At 38.3% G+C, this 20,053-nt stretch overlaps 1 protein-coding gene across 2 annotated transcripts in view; it reads right to left on the reverse strand.

The window, feature by feature from the left end:
- Window positions 1-852: 852 nt before the first annotated feature.
- The window catches only part of LOC147636776 (uncharacterized), a 117,013-nt gene continuing 97,812 nt past the window's right edge, over window positions 853-20,053 (reverse strand). The window contains exons 5-6 of one of the 2 annotated variants that reach the window (XR_015266209.1): window positions 1,559-1,904; window positions 853-1,310 (exon numbers count right to left, since the gene is read on the reverse strand). The gene's annotated coding sequence lies outside the window, so the exon portion shown is untranslated. The remainder of the gene's footprint in view (window positions 1,311-1,558; window positions 1,905-20,053) is intronic. The other variant, XR_015266208.1, reaches the window with a different exon arrangement.

The following is a 20,053-nucleotide window of genomic DNA, read 5'->3' on the forward strand; positions in this document are numbered from 1 at the left end:
CAATGAGGTAAATTTTTCATGTCACCCCTCCACCATGACGAGTTTTCTTGAAATAGATTCCCTTTGCCCTATAATGTGACTTGTCCATCCCTTGGGTGCTCCATATATCGAGGGAACCATACTTTTCCAAGTAACATTGAGCATAAACAACATGTTGGAAATAAGCAACTATGTGAATGATTATAAATACATATAGATTGTAACAACTTGATAATAACAAAAAAATACCATGTAATGGGTGATTGATGTTTCCTTTCCACTATTAATGACCAGTTGAGTAAACTCGATGAGTGTTGTCTTGAATATGCTTCCTCGTTCAACGTTGGTAGTATTCAACATCATGATCTATACTATCTTATCAAAAAACAACCCGAAACCTTTGCTCGCTTATTATGCTCGCTTATTATTACGAAGACATGCATCCTTGTTTCAATCAATAGTACACTTGCATAACTCTTTCCACAGTTCCCATCTTGCTTTGGAGTTTTTCCCCGATATGTTATGCAAAAAACGCCTAGCCTTTACTCCAATCATTGATACTTGTTGCACCACAACGTGATTATCTCCAGACATCTTTGCATCTTTCACTATTTTGACGTTGTCTCCATGCACCCCTAGCGAGTTGAGTAGATCCTCCACTTTGGAAATGACTTCCATGGATTGAGAAACCCACTTCATAGTAGTGAATGCAAAGTTAATGTGCAATTTGAGCAACTTATCAAATATTCTTATCACATGACATGTAATGTACGTAAGTGATTTTTTTTCACATGGGAATAATGGGATTCCATATAGGATCCTTCGCATCCCTATTTGGCGGTGCTTCCTCCAAGTTGCATGACATGACTCCATCAATCCATCACAATTCATCTTCCTTCTTACACTTTTGCTTTAATTTCTTGATGCATACATAGAGGGAAAGGAAGTAAAGAGGTAGCACTTGTGTCACAACCAAGCATACATTTGATTGTTTTTAAATCTCCTCATAAATGCCAATCCACTACAAAGGTACCCACACCTGGAACTTCAAGTTGTTCACCATTTATTTGTTGCTTGATGACCTCAATATTCAAAGGACATCTTTGAATCATCCAATTTAGCATTTCATGGTTCGCCTTTGGCACCTCAAAAGATCCTAACCACCAATTGTCTTTTTCCAGATTGAACACTGAAAGAAGGCACCGTGTCCTTGTCCTTTGCATGTGCCATTTCCTTATTCATGAGTGTAAGTCCGATTCTTTTCAATTTGCATCCTTTGACAATTTGACACTCATCTATCTTCAATACAAAAGAGACCACTCCCATAGCATCTACAATTATGAAGCAACACATGATTAGATATACGTGTGCTATTTGATTTTTCACCACATGAATAAGAAAGTTTAATTCATACTAACCTTCATGAGAGACTTTATGAAATTTGATCATTGCTTATTTAAGTCTCTTTAAATCCATGAAAATTTTGTGAAAGGTATTGTATCTACTTTGATATCAACATGGAAATACTTAATACTTTTATTCCCTCCACATGAAAATACTCACCGACAAGCGATCTTACCTGTGCATTGTTTGTCTTCTTTGCCAATGCAACTTTATACGGAGGTGGAAGTAAGTGGATTTTGATCCCTCACATGTGAAGAGAATCCTTTGTGATGGCATGGATGGACTCATAGCCTTTGTGTTTTATACCTGCTTCATCTCACAAGCACTTTGAATATCATTTGCACTCAAAATCCCCTCAATGTCCTTCATGATACCTTTTGTCAAAACTTCACTAAATCCCTTGTAATTGGAGTCACAAACAATAGCCAACATGTCCTTCTTCCTAATGCAAGATTTCAAGATTTCAAAAGAATTTGGTTATGTGTTTGTGAATTCCCCACCGTACATCAATCAACAAGTTCCTAAAATATAAATGTTGAAGAAAAGTGTTAGTTGTAGAACTCTTATTAAAACTAGCACCACCGCCTATTACAAGCCTATCAATTTCTAGTAGCTCTCTTTGGCATTCCCTTGCACCAACTAGGATTTTCTTCAAATGATCTAATTTGATTCTAAGATTATTTAATTCTTTCTCTTATTCCTTGGTTTGTATCTCCAGGTCTTTATTCGTATTCTCTAAATTTGCACTTATTTTGTTAAATCTTCAATATTTGATTGAAGATGAAAATTTGATGTGTATATATGTTGCATGTGGGTGGTTGCAAGATGAGGGTACTCACTTTCGTTCACTCTCTCTAAAATTGGGACATCCACGAATCTCGAGCGGGGTACCTTGATCGTGATATCGCCATCAATTAAAACACGACATGTGCCTCCCAAGACTAAAGCGACATATCTCGAACACGATACCAACTAATGCCACGCTAGCAGGTCCGGGTTTCCAGTCATCATCCATGTCACCAGTACAAGTCACCGCCACCACACTATCTCGATCGAGATATTCCTGCCACTTGGATCCACATCAATGCCATGGTGTATCCCTCTAGACACATCCCTCAAATGTACATTTATCAGTATATTTGACCAGCCCATCTCCACAGTCCACATATCTCGAAAGAGATATTGAAATAAAATCTCGACCATTGAAATATCTTGTTTGAGGTATAGAGATGCAATCTCATCCGTCCACATACCTCGTTCGAGGTATAGAGATGCAATCTCATCCATCCACATACCTCGTTCGAGGTATAGAGATGAAATCAAGACCGTTTAAAAACCTCGAACGATGTTCGTCTACAAAATTTGAGCCATCCATTCACGCACAGTTGAAGATGTGATCCCAACCGTTTAAATATCTCGATCGAGGTATTAAATGAATCTCGACCATCAAACATACCTCGATCGTGGTAATGACTTAAAATCTAAGCCGTCCATGTACCTCAAATGAGGTACTGAGTTCAAATCTCAGCCCCATCGATCCTTCACCAACCCTTAAATTAAGTGCGTATCTTGGCCGTTTGTCTCACTAACCCTAAAATTCAGAGTGTACATCTTGCAAACCCTAAAGTGCATGATGCCACCAACCTCATTCGAGGTTATAAAACCGGAAAAGTTTTTTTTTGCCTCATTGTCAGAAGTTGTTTTAACTCTCCTTACTTTCTTGATTTGGATTAGCATTAGTGGGCCCATTAGCATTGTTTTATAGCTTCATTAGTGCTACTTAGCACTAAGCATTAGTGGGCCCATTAGCATTGTTTTATAGCTTCATTAGTGCTACTTAGCACTAAGCATTAGTGGGCCCATTAGCATTGTTTTATAGCTTCATTAGTGCTACTTAGCACTAAGCATTGGACCTTTCACATTGGACCTTTGTGTTAGGCTTAGGTTTTAGCATGGAATCACGCGAGGAGGGCCACGAGGATGGCCGCTCGTCTATTGTGGACCTCATCGCAGAGATAGACCGTCGTGGCAGACTTGGAGTGTAAGATCCCCATCCCCACCGCGCAACGGATTCGGGGTGCTAGCAGCGGAAGTAGCACATCTTGCATGGGGCAGGGTCCCACACTCGGGGCCTCGCCCACGGATATCCGGACAGGTGACTAATTCCTCGGTTCTTCCAAAACCGAACTCGAAAAAACTTCCCTTGCCCGGAAAGCACAGGTGATTCCACCAGGATAAAATTTTACTATAACGTAGTCAAGGTCATTACTGACCAAATTGATCTGACCGAACCTACAGTCACTTGGTCAGATCAAGGAAGAAACTTGCACTTGGATCATAGAGATCAAACGTACCATAGCAGAATTGAGTCTCGGATTTAGGGATCCATCAGTGCAGCCTAACCCCATCCAGTCCCATGGGTTAGCCAACCACCCAACCACTGTAGTGATGGGATCCAATTTAGAATTTGGTTAGGTTTTGTCCCGGGTACCAGGGAAAAGAGTTTCCAGGCCCCCTAGCCGGATATTCAGGCAAATTTAACATTAGTTATGCCACTTACACACCCAATATAAAATTACCTTTTTCACAGATTCAGCCATCTTTAAAACAATCATTTAGTGAAACCATAGTATCACTGATCACAATCCTCCAAAATATCCAGTTGAATCTTAATTTCCAATCATTCCTTCATCGGAGTATCTATGGCCTCATTGGCAACCAGAATGCTCACCACCTATCCACTCATCAGGGGCCTTTTCAATAGTTCCTAGCTCATAGTGCCCGGCAATATAATCACTTATAAAAATCAAGATGGAATCTCCATTGAAGATTAGCAAGATCAACCAACAGATCCATATAAAAGAGCCATGGACTCATCCGTTGAGGACCAGCAAGGTCAATCAACCAGATCCATGCCCGATTTCAGAAAACAACTCTTACTCCTTGTTCCAATATCTTCCACGACGCACGTGTGGGTATCTTCAGCGACCCAGAGCTCGAGCACCGTATAGTCAGCACCCTCTAGGATCCTTCGCTCGCAGGTCACCTAGCGCTTCACTCAAAGGCCGCTTCCTTGGTCCCTCATCCACCGTGCCGGAAGCTCACCATTTAAATCAAACCAGTGAAGACCTCGGCCGACCATGCTACGCGAGACGTCCTCCGTTGACTCTCCGTCAACTATTGCAACTTTATCATTTAGGTCTCCATGACCTTAATCACAAGACGGTCAAATGCTTCCCCAGCATTCTTGACATAAAACAGTAATTTACAAACAGGTCACAAATACAGTTTCTATACTGAACTCTCGTCTTTCCACATTATCCCTCATCAGTCCACATTACTTATTCAACATTCCATTCATATGTGTACTCATTCTCATCCAATCACTTCATTTTCCATCTCATCACATCAGATTCATTCACATCACATATCATTTATTCACATCCCAATTCACATGTCATCACATCTCATCCATTCACTCATATCGATGTCACATCATTTCACATACACATTCGCATTCATTATTCCACATACACATCCACATTCGTACATCCACATCCATACATCCACTTCCACATTCGCATTCATACATACATATCCATATCCACATCCATACATCCACATCCACATCCACATCCATACATCCATTTTCACATCCACATCCACATCCATACATACATACATCCATTTTCACATCCACATCCACATCCATACATCCATTTTCACATCCACTCTCATACATCCATATCCACATCCACATCCCCATTCACATTCATACGTCCACATCCACATTCTCATTCATACATCCACATCCACATCTACATTTATACATCCACACATCCGTTTCCACATCCACATCCACATCCATTCCCACATCCACATCCATACATCCATTTTCACATCCACATCCACATCATCCATTCATCCATCTACATCAACCCACATCATTCACACATCAAACCACATCATCCATACATCAATCTACATTAATCTACATCATTCACACATCAAACCACATCATCCATACATCCATCCACATTAATCTACATCATTCACACATCAAACCACATCATCCATACATCAATCTACATTTTTCACACATCAAACCTCATCATCCATTCACATCCGCCGATTCACATGCCGTCATTCATTCACATCCCTTATCATTCACTCATATCACGATTCACATGCCATCACATTCTTTCACATCCTATACCATTCATTCACATCCTAATTCATAGGACATCACATCCATTCATCCATTTTCATTTATCTGATTCATATCACTTCCATCCATTTACATCTATCTGATTCCTATCACATCTCATCACATCTATTTATAGAATGTAAGAGCATTCTAATTTTTTTGATATAAAGATTCTTTACGCATCTAATTAAGCATAAATTCAATTTTAAGGAAAATAACACTTTCGAATTAAAAATAAACCTTTTGTGCATTTTATTATGCATAAATTCCATTTTAATGAGAATAACACTACTAAAATAAAAATAAATCTTTTGTGCATCTATCTATGCATAAATTCAATTTCAATGAAAATAATACTTTCGAAATAAAAATAAATCTTTTATGCATTTTATTATGCATAAATTCCATTTTAATGAGAATAACACTTTCAAAATAAAAATAAATCTTTTATGCATCTATCTATGCATAAATTCAATTTCAATGAAAATAATACTTTTGAAATAAAAATAAATCTTTTATGCATTTTACTATGCATAAATTCTATTTTAATGAGAATAACACTTTCAAAATAAAAATAAATCTTTTATGCATCTATCTATGCATAAATTCAATTTCAATGAAAATAATGCTTTTGAAATAAAAATAAATCTTTTATGCATCTTTCTTTATATAAAATGAAAATTGATGAAAATAACTCTTTTGAATTAAAAATAAAATTCTTTATGCACTTTTTCATGCATAAAATCAAAATTGATGAAAATCACTCTTTTGAATTAAAAATAAAATTCTTTATGCATCTATTTATGCATAAAATCAAAATTGATGAAAATAACTCTTTTGAATTAAAAATAAAATTCTTTATTTATGCATAAAATCAAAATTGATGAAAATCACTCTTTTGAATTAAAAATAAAATTTTTTATGCATCTATTTATGCATAAAATCAAAATTGATGAAAATAACTCTTTTGAATTAAAAATAAAATTCTTTATGCATCTATTTATAGAGATCAATGCTTTTTTCCTCATTGAGAGGCACAGCCATTGATTCTTTTCCATAGAACAATTTTTGATCGGGATTTACTTTATCTAACGTACCATAACAGAATTGAGTCTCTTAGCCAACCACCCAACCACTGTAGTGATGGGATCCAATTTATAATTTGGTTAGGTTTTGTCTCGGGTACTAGGGAAAAGAGTTCCCAGGCCCCCTAGCCGAATATTCATGCAAATTTAACATTAGTCATGCCACTTACACACCCAATATGAAATTGCCTTTTTCACAGATTCAACCATCTTTAAAACAATCATTTAATGAAACCATAGTATCACTGATCACAATCCTTCAAAATATCCGATTGAATCTTAATTTCTAATCATTCTTTTATCGAAGTATCTATGGCATCATTGGCAACCAGAACGCTCACCACTTGTCCACTCAGGGGCCTTTTCAATAGTTCCTAGCTCATAGTACCCGGCAATATAATCACTTATAAAAATCAAGATGGAATCTCCATTGAAGATCAGCAAGATCAACCAACAGATCCATATAAAAGAGTCATGGACTCATTCGTTGAGGACCAGCAAGGTCAATCAACCAGATTTATGCCCGGTTTCAGAAAACAACTCTTACTCCTTGTTCCAATATCTTCCACGGCACCGTATGGTAAGCACCCTCTAGAATCCTTTGCAGGTCACCTAGCGCTTCACTCATAGGCCGCTTCCTTGGTCCCTCATCCACCGTACCGGAAGCTCACCATTTAAATCGAATCGAGGCTGGTCAAGACCTCGACCAACCATGCTACGCGAGACGTCCTCCGTTGACTCTCCGTCAGCTTCTACTATCTACTATTGCAACTTTATCAGTTAGGTCTCCACGACCTTAATCACAAGACAGTCAAATGCTTCCCTAGCATTCTTGACATAAAACAGTCATTTACAAACAGGTCACAAATACAGTTTCTATAATGAACTCTCGTCTTTCCACATTATCCCTCATCAGTCGACATTACTTATTCCACATTCCATTCATATGTGTACATTCTCATCCAGTCACTTCATTTTCCATCTCATCACATCAGATTCGTTCACATCACATATCATTTATTCACATCCCAATTCACATGTCATCACATCTCATCCATTCACTCATATCGATGTCACATCATTTCACATACACATTCACATTCACATTCATTATTCCACATACACATCCACATTCGTACATCCACATCCGCATTCATACATACATATCCATATCCACATCCATACATCCACATCCACATCCATACATCCATTTCCACATCCACATCCACATCCACATCCATACATCCATTTTCACATCCACTTTCATACATCCATATCCACATCCACATTCATACATCCACATCCCCATTCACATTCATATGTCCACATCCACATCTACATTCATACATCCACACATCCATTTCCACATCCACATCCACATCCATACATCCATTTTCACATCCACATCCACATTCATACATCCACATCCACATCATCCATTCATCCATCTACATCAACCCACATCATTCACACATCAAACCACATCATCCATACATCAATCTACATTAATCTACATCATTCACACATCAAACCACATCATCCATACATCAATCTACATTAATCTACATCATTCACACATCAAACCACATCATCCATACATCTATCTACATTAATCTACATCATTCACACATCAAACCACATCATCCATACATCAATCTACATTAATCTACATTATTCACACATCAAACCTCATCATCCATTCACATCCGATTCACATGCCGTCATTCATTCACGTCCCTTATCATTCATTCATATCACCATTCACATGCCATCACATTCTTTCACATCCTATACCATTCATTTACATCCTAATTCATAGGACATCACATCCATTCATCCATTTTCATTTATCTGATTCATGTCACTTCCATCCATCCCCATTTACATCTATCTGATTCCTATCACATCTCATCACATCTATTTATAGAATGTAAGAGCATTCTAATTTGTTTTATATAAAGATTCTTTACGCATCTAATTAAGCATAAATTCAATTTTAAGGAAAATAACACTTTCGAATTAAAAATAAACCTTTTATGCATTTTATTATGCATAAATTCCATTTTAATGAGAAAAACACTACTAAAATAAAAATAAATCTTTTGTGCATCTATCTATGCATAAATTCAATTTCAATGAAAATAATACTTTTGAAATAAAAATAAATCTTTTATGCATTTTACTATGCATAAAATTCATTTTAATGAGAATAACACTTTCAAAATAAAAATAAATCTTTTATGCATCTATCTATGCATAAATTCAATTTCAATGAAAATAATACTTTTGAAATAAAAATAAATATTTTATGCATTTTACTATGCATAAATTCCATTTTAATGAGAATAACACTTTCAAAATAAAAATAAATCTTTTATACATCTATCTATGCATAAATTCAATTTCAATGAAAAAAATACTTTTGAAATAAAAATGAATCTTTTATGCATCTTTCTATGCATAAAATAAAAATTGATGAAAATAACTCTTGAATTAAAAATAAAATTCTCTATGCATCTATTTATGCATAAAATCAAAATTGATGAAAATCACTCGTTTGAATTAAAAATAAAATTCTTTATGCATCTATTTATGCCCAAAATCAAAATTGATGAAAATAACTCTTTTGAATTAAAAATAAAATTCTTTATGCATCTATTCATGCAGAAAATCAAAATTGATGAAAATCACTCTTGAATTAAAAATAAAATTCTTTATGTATCTATTCATGCATAAAGTCAAAATTGATGAAAATAACTCTTTTGAATTAAAAATAAAATTCTTTATGCATCTATTTATGCATAAAATCAAAATTGATGAAAATCACTCTTTTAATATAAAGAATTTCTTTTATGCATCCATTTATGCATAAAAATCATTTATGATAAAAATCACACTTTTAATATAAAAAGAAATCTTTATGCATATATTTATGCAAAGAAATCTATTTATGATGAAAATAACACTTTTATAATCAAAATAAAAATTTCAATATGCTTCCTTCTATGCATAGAATTTAATTCTAAAGAAAGTAACACTTTTTTAAAAATATTTTTAGTATGCTTTTTTCTATACCTAGGATGCAAAATAACACTTTAAGAATACATATACGATGGGAATTACTCTTTTTGAATAATAAAAGGTAAAACTTATTTTACACAATTTTTAGAAAATTTTGCCATAACATCCTTTGTATGGCTGACCATTTTTCAAATTTTAACTCTCTAAAATTAACTAGAATTTCACCAAGAGTATTTAAATCAACTAGAATTTCACCAAGAGTATTTAAATCATTCTAATGTAAACATTTTCTACTTATTTAAGAAAGACGTTATGAAAAACTTGATTCTATCCATTAATCATTCATCTAGGATAAAGAAGGGTTGGATTTACTAAAGAAGAGAGGGGATGCCTTTTCAATGAGGCATAACATCATTATTCACTCTAAAGAAGACAAAAATCATAAAAAACCATAAAATGAAATCGAAAAGAGAAGAATCTCCAACTTACAAGGAGAATTTGAGAGCTTTCCTTTGGCTTGATGGTTTGAGGGATCTACTCTTGTTTGAAACAAGAGTGGCCACCAATCTTTAGAAGAGGGAAAGGTCAAAAACTAATGAATTATGAGTAAATTCATAGTTTTTGGCACTGGGGAGAAGTAGAGTAACAGTGCAAAAATACTATTAAGCTTCAACAAAGGGGAAGGATTCTACTTATAAGAAAAAGTGAGCCTCTAACCAAGCAAACTGATTCTAGAATTTTCCAGATCAGTTTGGTCAATTTTTGACCATTTTTAGGTCAGTTTAGCTCACTTTTTGGATCTAGTTGAAACAGGAGAGAGGAGAGATAAAAATATCTCATTATTTGGGAGTTTAAAACTCTCCCACACATGTGAAATAGGTGCCTCCTTCATGAGGGAAATTCCCCCATACTGAGGTGTCAAAAATGCATCATTTCTTCTAAATATCTCTCTTTTTTAACTATTAACCTTGTCCTTAGTCAACTCTTCATCTTATGTGAGTATTTACTCATTTTTGGGAGATTTTCCTTTTATTCTTCCATTTATCTCCTCCCTACATTAGGATGAATCTTATTGGTCCATAGGAACCTTAATTTAAAATTTCAAAAAAATTTGGACCCCTAGGATAAGGCCTCTTGAACAGATTATACTTGATTTCTAATGCACCTTCTGAAAATATTTTTGAACTTCTGTTTCAGGGGAATTTATTTTAATAAGATGACATATTTTCCATCCAAAAATATTTAATAACTAAATCATCTCTCTCTATAAGATTTTCTCTCTCTAAGCCAAAATAGGTATAAACAAGATCTTTTATATTTCTGAAGAGGGATTTGACTACAAGGGAAGATACTGGACATCCTGAGAGGCTGGGGAGGAATCTTACATGGAGGTGATGCTATCGTCCCTTCGTTAGCCTTCACGATATTGTTTATGTAGATGTGTGGACAGCCCGCCACCATCGCACTACTCCTGTGTCACATGGCCTGACATATCGTTAGGTCTGTGATCTTGGTCCAATTAGGGATGGATCCTACTTAGATATTTTTCTCGATAGCCGTGGGATGAGGCCTGGGGTGGGAAAGCCCCTTACTATTTTGCAGTGTTTGCATCCTCATATGGCGGCACATATCTATAGTCGATATGGTGCCGCATATGGGAGGATGCTAAACAACCGCCAAATTTCCATATACTTCTCAAAGCAATTATATGCGGAGTTTGTCTTAGGGGAGGAGGTGGATTACACTAGCCATCAGCCTGGTGGTGGTGCTGCTGGCCAAGGCCATCAGCCTGGTGGTGGTTCTGCTGGCCAAGGCCATCTCCAGGACAAGGGTAGGCGGCCTCCACCAGTCCTTCATGTAGCTCCTACAGATCCGGCGTTTGTGCCTATGTCAACAGTTGAGGCTCTTGGCACCCAGGTTGGCATCGACGTATGGAGTACCACACACAGAGAGCATCCAAGAACGTGGTGCGCTTGTTCTCACAATTGATACCAATGACAGTTGTCGAGGTATTTATATATTTATTACTTCTTAAGTTTATTTAGTCATTTGTTTACATGTTTATATATACTTTTCTATATTTTTTCATGAGCAGCATGGTTGATTGTGTCACATAGGGTCCCACACCTACCACTGAGAGACTCACTTCGGGGTTGGTAGAGGCGAGAGCGGAGATTGAACGTCTTAGAGCTGCATATTGTAGACGACAGAGGCAGCTACTGCATAGGCATGGCATGCGAGAGAGTCTGACATCCAGTAGGTAGGTTTCTCTTGTATGTAAAGGAGTTATAATTAAGGTGCTAAGTTATAAATTTCTTTAAGTAATACCTAATGAGAGAGACTAATCAACTATTTTTATGCTTTACTTTTTGCGTAGGCTCGGAGGTAGAGAGTTCTAGAGAGCTGAGGCGCAGCAGCACATAATTATGGAGCGGATTGCACAGCATAGGGCAGAGCAGTTGATGTTGCATGTTCGGGAGTTCCACAGATCCTCAGACTGAACAGTGCCTTACTTGCCTTTACAGAGGTTTTTCAACGACCTCTCTCCTCAGGATGCACCACCATTCCTCCGTGATGCCTGCTGCACTCTCTGTATTGAGGACATTGACAATATTGGTGGATATGCTTTAGGATGTGGACATTTTCTCCATTTGTCTTGCATCACCCAGGAGCTAGTACGCTTCTCAGCATGTCCCTCTTGTCGCGTACGCGTCAACCTAGCGACATACAGAGTTTTGGACATTGACGATCTTCACCCAGGCTTTGCTCGAGTAGATGCTAGGACTATCAGGCCTCTTGATTTTACCTCAGCTATACTAACTTGGGACTCGACACCGCCAATGATAGAGATCAGGAGCTTGAGGTGCCTCCAGAGATTAACTAGACTGCACATGAGTTTGATGCATACCAGAGAGTCCTTCACGAGAGACATATCATAGCATACGAGCGTGTGGGTGGTGTTGGTCCTAGTGGCACCTCGGCGGGTGATGGTGCAGCAGTGCTGCTTCTAATGAGCACTGCGTGTCCTTACAGAGAGGAGCTTACATGCGCAGAGTGGTAGACACGTACCATTACTAATTACAGATTTTGGGTTTACATAGATAGAGACATCTTGCAATAGCACGACGTAGAGAGAGGATGAGGGCTATATCAGCTTATGGGACTCGTGAGCTCCCGAGTACACCGGCACCAGCTCATGATCTTGCCTTTGAGGCAAACCTCCTCGCAAATATTCGACGACCCCCACAGCCGGCACAGCCGCCTCGACGTGCACAGCAGCCTCGACACGCACGTCGACCAGCAGTCAGAGATGACGATTTTGATTGGGTTGCTGTTGATAGTGACTAAACTCAGACTAGCTGGGTTAGCTCACTTACATTGCACTTAGATTTATGGGCAGTGACTAACCTCAGAATAGTTAAGAAAGCTCATTTTCATTATGCCTTGATCTTTTGAGATAGTGGCTAAACCCAGAGTAGCTGCGTTAGCTCACCTTTTGATGTACTTATTTGATGTTTATATCATTATGAGTTTTTTCATTATTGAGTATCATTACATTTAAGTTGATCTTCTTGGTTTTTTTATTTTTTTAACACTGGCTATCATATTGTTTGTTGAAAATCCCCATGCCATCCACCCAAACATGCTCCGATGGGCACCAAACTTTGCAAGCATGTGGGGGGGGACCCACCCCCACATGCTTACAATGTTTGGTTATGATTGGAGCATGTTTGGGTTAGTAATTAGCGCTCAGTGCAGATTTTTCAAGTCTCTTGGTGCTTAAGAGGCCATGGAAAATCCGGGTCTTCCCCATACCATCGTACCCAAACATGCTCAAATGGGGACCAAACTTTGCAAGCATGTGGGGGGGGGCACCCTCACATGCTTGCAAAGTTTGGTCATGATCAAAGCATGTTTGGGTTAGTAATTACCACCCAGAGTGCGGATTTTTCAAGTCTCTTGGTAATTAAGAGGCCATGGAAAATCCGAGCCTTCCCCATACCATCGTACCCAAACATGCTCCGATGGGGACCAAACTTTGCAAGCATGTGGGTGAGGCCCACCCTCACATGCTTACAGAGTTTGGGTTAGTAATTAGCGCTCAGTGCAGATTCTACAAGTCTCTTGGTGCTTAAGAGGCCATGGAAAAATTAGTAATTAGCGCCCCCAGTGCGGATTTTTCAAGTCTCTTGGTGCTTAATAGGCCATGGAAAATCCGGGCCTTCCCCCTACCATCGTACTACCCAAACGTGCTCCGATGGGGACCAAACTTTGCAAGCATGTGGGGAGGACCCGCGCCCACATGCTTGTAAAGTTTGGTCACAATCGAAGCATGTTTGGATTAGTAATTAGTGCCCAGTTGTTGTGGATTTTTCAAGTCTCTTGGTGCTTAAGAGGCCATGAAAAATCCAGGCCTTCCCCATACCATCGTAACCAAACATACTCCGATGGACACTAGACTTTGCAAGCATATGGGGAGGACCACCTCCACATGCTAACAAAGTTTGGTCACAATCAGAGCATGTTTGGATTAGTAATTAATGCCCAATGCGGATTTTTCAAGTCTCTTGGTGCTTAAGAGGCCATGGAAAATCCGGGCCTTCCCCATAGGATCGTACTCAAACATGCTCCGATGGGGACCAAACTTTGCAAGCATGTGGGGGTGGGCACCCCCACATGCTTGTAAATTTTTGTCATGATCGAAGTATATTTGGGTTAGTAATTAATTAGCACCCAGTGTGGATTTTTCAAGTCTCTTGGTGCTTATGTGAAATAGGCGCCTCCTTCATGAGGGGAATTCCCCCATACTGAGGTGTCAAAATTGCATCATTTCATCTAAATATCTCTCTTTTTTAACTATTAACCTTGTCCTTGGTCAACTCTTCATCTTATGTGAGTATTTACTCATTTTTGGGGGATTTTTCTTTTATTCTTCTATTTATCTCCTCCCTACATTTGGATGAATCTTATTGGTCCATAGGAACTTTAATTTAAAATTTTGAAAAAATCTTGACCCCCAGGATAATGCCTTTTGAACAGATTATACTTAATTTCTAATGCACCTTCTGAAAATCTTTTTGGACTTCTGTTTCGGGGGAACTTATTTTAATAAGAAGAGATATTTTTCCATCCAAAAATATTTAAAAACTGAATTATCACTCTCTAGAAGATTTTCTCTCTCTAGGCCAAAACTGGTAGAAACAAGATCTTTTATATTTTTGAAGAGGGATTTGATATTGGACATCCTGAGAGGCTGGGGAGGAATCTTACATGTTTGGAGAAACTCTTATGTTCTCGTGCCAGAATGATGTCACTCTAACAGTGAGCTCCATAGTTAGGCTATCTTTCCTTTTCTTGCGTTCTATTGAAGCCCACAAACTTTTCAATTCTGGATCATCCTGCATTACTTTTTCTCTACGTCCAGGCTGGAGCAACGTTGGACCTTCTGATTGACAACATCTTCGACGTTGTGCATCCAAGCCGTTTCTTTGTTTCAGGGGATACCAGCATAGCTAATGTCGCCCTCTTTGCAGCTAGTTGATCTAACCTGTGCACCCCTTTCACTTTCTGTAGGCCATCTCTCAGGTTAGAAAGTAGTGTCTCTTGTGCTACACGTGCATCTCCTGAGGTGTTGGCAGGGTTGTCACTCTATGATTTTTAGGGTGCAAGGTAAAGCTTCTAATGACATGAGACTTGTACTCATCTGAATGGCATGATGTTGTTGTCGTGAATTCTCCCACCAATCGATTGGCCCCACAGCTCATGTTCTTTGCTCTGATGGCAATGTTCGAATGCGTCCATCTGCATCTGCTTCTTCCTGATGCTGCTCCATAAGGAGTCTTATGTATTCTCATTGTTTCTCCCTCCGCATACATTGCAAAAGTGTCTTGCATTGCTGTGAGATTCCTCCCTCCAGCTTTTTGAGGTGTGTAGGTGTAAGAATCTCCCCTTCTGATCTTATAATTATTCCCCTCTCTGAAATAAAAAAAGGATTCTGTTTTACCCTGTTTTGACCTAGAGAGAGAAAATGTCTAGAGAGAGATAGTCCAAATTGGAGATATTTTTGGATATTAAAATCCTCCTAGTGTCTAAAATGAATTCCCTGAAATAGAGATTCAAAAAGAACTTTCCATTCCAATGTGCAATTGGAATTAATTGGAAATGGGTATAAAGGACCATAGCCTAAGGGTCTAGATTTTCAGAAATTTTTAGATTAAGGTCCAATTAAAGTTCCTATGGGCCAATAGGATCAATCCATGTGTGGGGAGGAGATAAATCCAATTTGTAAAAGAAAAATACCCAAAAATGAGTAAATGCCCACATAAGATGAAGAGTTGACTATGTACAAGGTTTATTAGTAAAAAACTATGAGTATTACTTAAAAAATGAGATATTTTGGATATAATGATTCCATTTTGACACATGTAAGGAAGGGGAGTCCCTTCAAGGAGACTCCTACTTCACATGCTTGAATGAGTTTTAAACTAAAAAATAATGTGATATTTTTATTTCTCCTCTCTCCTAGATCAAACTGAATAAAAAAGTAAGCAAACTGGGTCCAAATCTAGTCCAAATTCAACTAAACTGAAATCTATTATGGCTTTATGCATTGTGTGAGTAGGGAGATGGCTTCCCTCTATGGTTAGGGTTTGCAATATACATTAGGGCTTGCTCCTGTGTGTGTGTCTCCTCTCCCTCTACCTATTTTTCAACATGGTATGAGAGCCTTGTGCTGTCTATTAGGGTTTATGAGTGAGTGAGAGAAGAGGGAGAAGAAGCTGTGAAGCTTGGAGCACACCGATTTCTATCAGATCTGAGAGCTTGGCCTACCGGGTAAGGTCTACTAAACATTCTTGAGCGGATTGCAGGTGATTCAGACAGAAACAAAGCAAATTAGGGTTGCCCAAAGCAAAGGAAAAATTTTGGTTTTTGGAAGCTTTCCATTAAAGCTTGGAAGCGGTGATGTATGGTGAATATAGATGCAAATCTAGCAAACAAACATGTATGTGACAAGGAAGAATGTATTGGCAACTCATGTGCAAGCCCTACATTGATTTTGGAGCAATTTTGATGCATTTGAATGTGTGAAATTTACTGGTTTTTGAGCTCTCACAAAATAGAGAAAAAGAGGTCAAATTTTGATGAATTTGGAGCAAGTTTTTGGTAAAAATCAGAGCGTTGATGGATTGCACACATGCCTAGGTGCATTGGGTACTTAATTACATCATCAATTAGCAACATAAACACTCCTAAATCCCTCTACAGCAGGCGACGCAGGCTGGACAGAGAAACATAGTACTTTTTTAATTTTTTGATAAGTGGAGGACTCAAATTCACTGATGTGATTGGTTAACTTCATAATTGACTTAGCAATTAGTTGCTACATACACTTGAGAAGGAGGCTATACGATTGGATTGATCAATTATGCCTAATGGAGCTGGAAATGAGCTGATTAAACAGGCTGTCTACTGGTTGTAGTGAAACAGAGTGTGATTAATTAACTAATTACTCACTCGTCTTAAACAATTGGTCTAATTTCTTTTACATGGAGTTAGTGGACATCATTGCCAAGCTAATGAATACTTGGTTTCTCAATTTGGACAAGGATTGAAGAAATTAGAGCAAATCTACTACTGGTTTTTCTGTTTTTTCTCAAAACAGAGAAGGGGGGTGACAAAATTGATATGTATGCATGTTGGATGGTGTTGATATTCAACATTGAGGTTGTTTAGGTGTCAATGCAAGTTATGCACACTTGATTTCACCACTACATTGCAATTTGGAGCCTTGAAAAGTGCATCAAAACAGGGTATCTTGGACTGTGTGAGCCAGTTCATTTTGGATGCATACAGGTTGATTTTCTACATCAAAATTGAAGTTTGTTGACTACTTTGGAGTATCTGAAACACTCATTGGAGTGTGGTTGAGCTGAGGAAGGCTCGTTTACAGATGTGGACGTGTGCGGAAGGTGTATTGCATTGAGAAAATATGTCGAATAATCCAGTACAAATTGTGGGTGAAAAGCTAGATAGGAAGAACTTCCAAGCATGGAAGTACAGGATCAAAAGTTTTTTGAAAGGAAAAGGTTTTTAGAATCTCATTACAGGTGCAGAGCCAGAGCCGAAACTACCCCGACAACCTACAGAGCAGCAGGTTATAGCTCATAAGCAATTGTTAGAAAGAGCATACAAAGTGTTGCATTATCTGTCTATATGTATTTCGGATGCTATTCTCATACACATACATGATGCTGAGAATCCCAAGGATGCATGGGCTACATTGGTAAAGCTGTTTGATATAGACACGAGTGCTCGCAAGTCTCAATTGCGACAACAGATACATAATGTGAAGCGGAATAGAAGGAGCATCCATGATTATGTACAAGAGATAAAGAAGTATGCAGATGCATTGGCAACAATCAATTCCCCCATGCCTGCTGATGATATTACCTTGTGTGGTCTTGGCATTACCTTGCGTGGTCTTGGCAAGGAGTATAAGTCATTTGATACATCCATCTCGGTTTAGAGTACAGGTTTACCAGACTTTGATGAGTTGGTTTCACTCTTGCTTGTTGAGGAAATCAAACTCAGTGACTCCTTTCAGGATGCATCTACTAGGCATGATAATAATGCCAAAAATCAGGCTTTCTATTCGCAAAGAGGTTTTAGAGGTAGGGGGAGATTTACATCACATGGCTGTGGTAATGGTCGTGGATGGCAGGACAGGTCATCACAACAGAATTTTCAGCCTTCATATGGTGCTAGAGGTGGTCGTGGATATACACCTCAGAGAGGCAGAGGTAATCCTCGTGGTAGAGGACGTTAGCAAGGCCAACAAACATCTATGCAAGATGTGGAATGCCATTATTGTGGAAAATTTGGCCATATGGCACCACATGATTGTTTTCGCAAACAGAATGATTTGAGAGGGGGTAGAGCACAACATCGTGGACATTATGCACAACATGGTGGTGGAAATTATGCATCAAGCAGTAATGATGGCAGCACAAATCACTTGTTTGCCATGAAACATGTTGTGGGATCTATGATGACAAATGCTAAAAATGATGACACTTGGTATATGGACTCTGGAGCATCAAACCATATGACTTGTCATGGTGAATGGTTTGAGCATATGAAGCCTATGGATGTGCAAGGCTATGTGGAAACAGGAGATGATACCAAGCATGCCATTACACATGTTGGAAGTGTACCATTGGTTATGCACAATGGTGAAACAAAGTCTATGTCAGATGTATTGTATGTGCCTTCTATCACAAAAAGTTTGGCCTCAGTTGGTCAAATGGTGGAACAGGGATTACAGGTTCATTTCAACGAGCATGGTTGCTTCGTTGAGGATTTCAAAAATGGATGTAGAGTCATTGCTAAAGGAAAGAAAGAAGGCAGGTTGTTTAAGCTGGATGCTGGAATTCCTGAGTTAAAATTAGCCATGTTCTCTAAAAGCCGAAATGTGGTACAGGACATTGATATGTGGCATAAGAGGATTGGACATGTGAATATACAAAGGTTGAAGAACATGCAGGCAAGAGGCATTGTTAGTGGGCTGCCTAGATTCAAGTATGATGGGAATATGCATGTTTGTGAAGCCTGTCAGTTTGGAAAGCAGGCAAGGTTGCGGTTTCCTAGAGAAGGCAACATGAGTAGCAGGCCACTTGAGATAGTACATAGCGATGTATGGAGTCCTGCACAAAACCCATCTATTAAAGGCAGTTTATATGACATTCATTGATGATTTCAGCAGAATGACATGGATATACTTTCTCAGAGAGAAAAGTGAAGTGTTGGGAAAGTTTATGGATTTCAAAGCTTTTGCAGAGAAGCAATATGGTTCATGGATAAAGTGTTTGAGGACAGATGGAGGTGGTGAATACACCTCACATGCTTTTGAGCATTTCTTGAGAAAGCATGGTATAAGAAGACAATTGACTTGCAGGTATACACCACAGCAAAATGGTGTTGTTGAGAGAAAGAATAGAGTCATTTGTGAAGTGGCCAAGGTGATGCTTAATGAAAAGAGCATGCCAGATTATTATTGGGCAGAAGCATGTGCTACTGCAATGTATATATTGAATAAGACACCTACATCAGCCATTCATGGAAGTACGCCAGAGATGCGGCTTACAGGTTTTAGGCCGCCAGACATTGGACACCTCAAAGTTTTTGGATGCATAGCTTATGTACATGTGCCTGATGAGAGAAGGAGGAAGTTGGATCCTAAGGCAGAGAAGTGTGTATTTGTTGGTTATGCACAGGATCAAAAGGCATACAAATGTTACAATCCACAAACTAGGCAAGTGGTTATCTCACGAGATGTGGTGTTTGATGAGCTTGCTAT

The sequence above is a fragment of the Cibotium barometz genome, chromosome 7 (genome assembly GCF_041138505.1).
Source record: "Cibotium barometz isolate CiBa-2024 chromosome 7, ASM4113850v1, whole genome shotgun sequence".
In the NCBI taxonomy this organism is placed as follows: domain Eukaryota; kingdom Viridiplantae; phylum Streptophyta; class Polypodiopsida; order Cyatheales; family Cibotiaceae; genus Cibotium; species Cibotium barometz.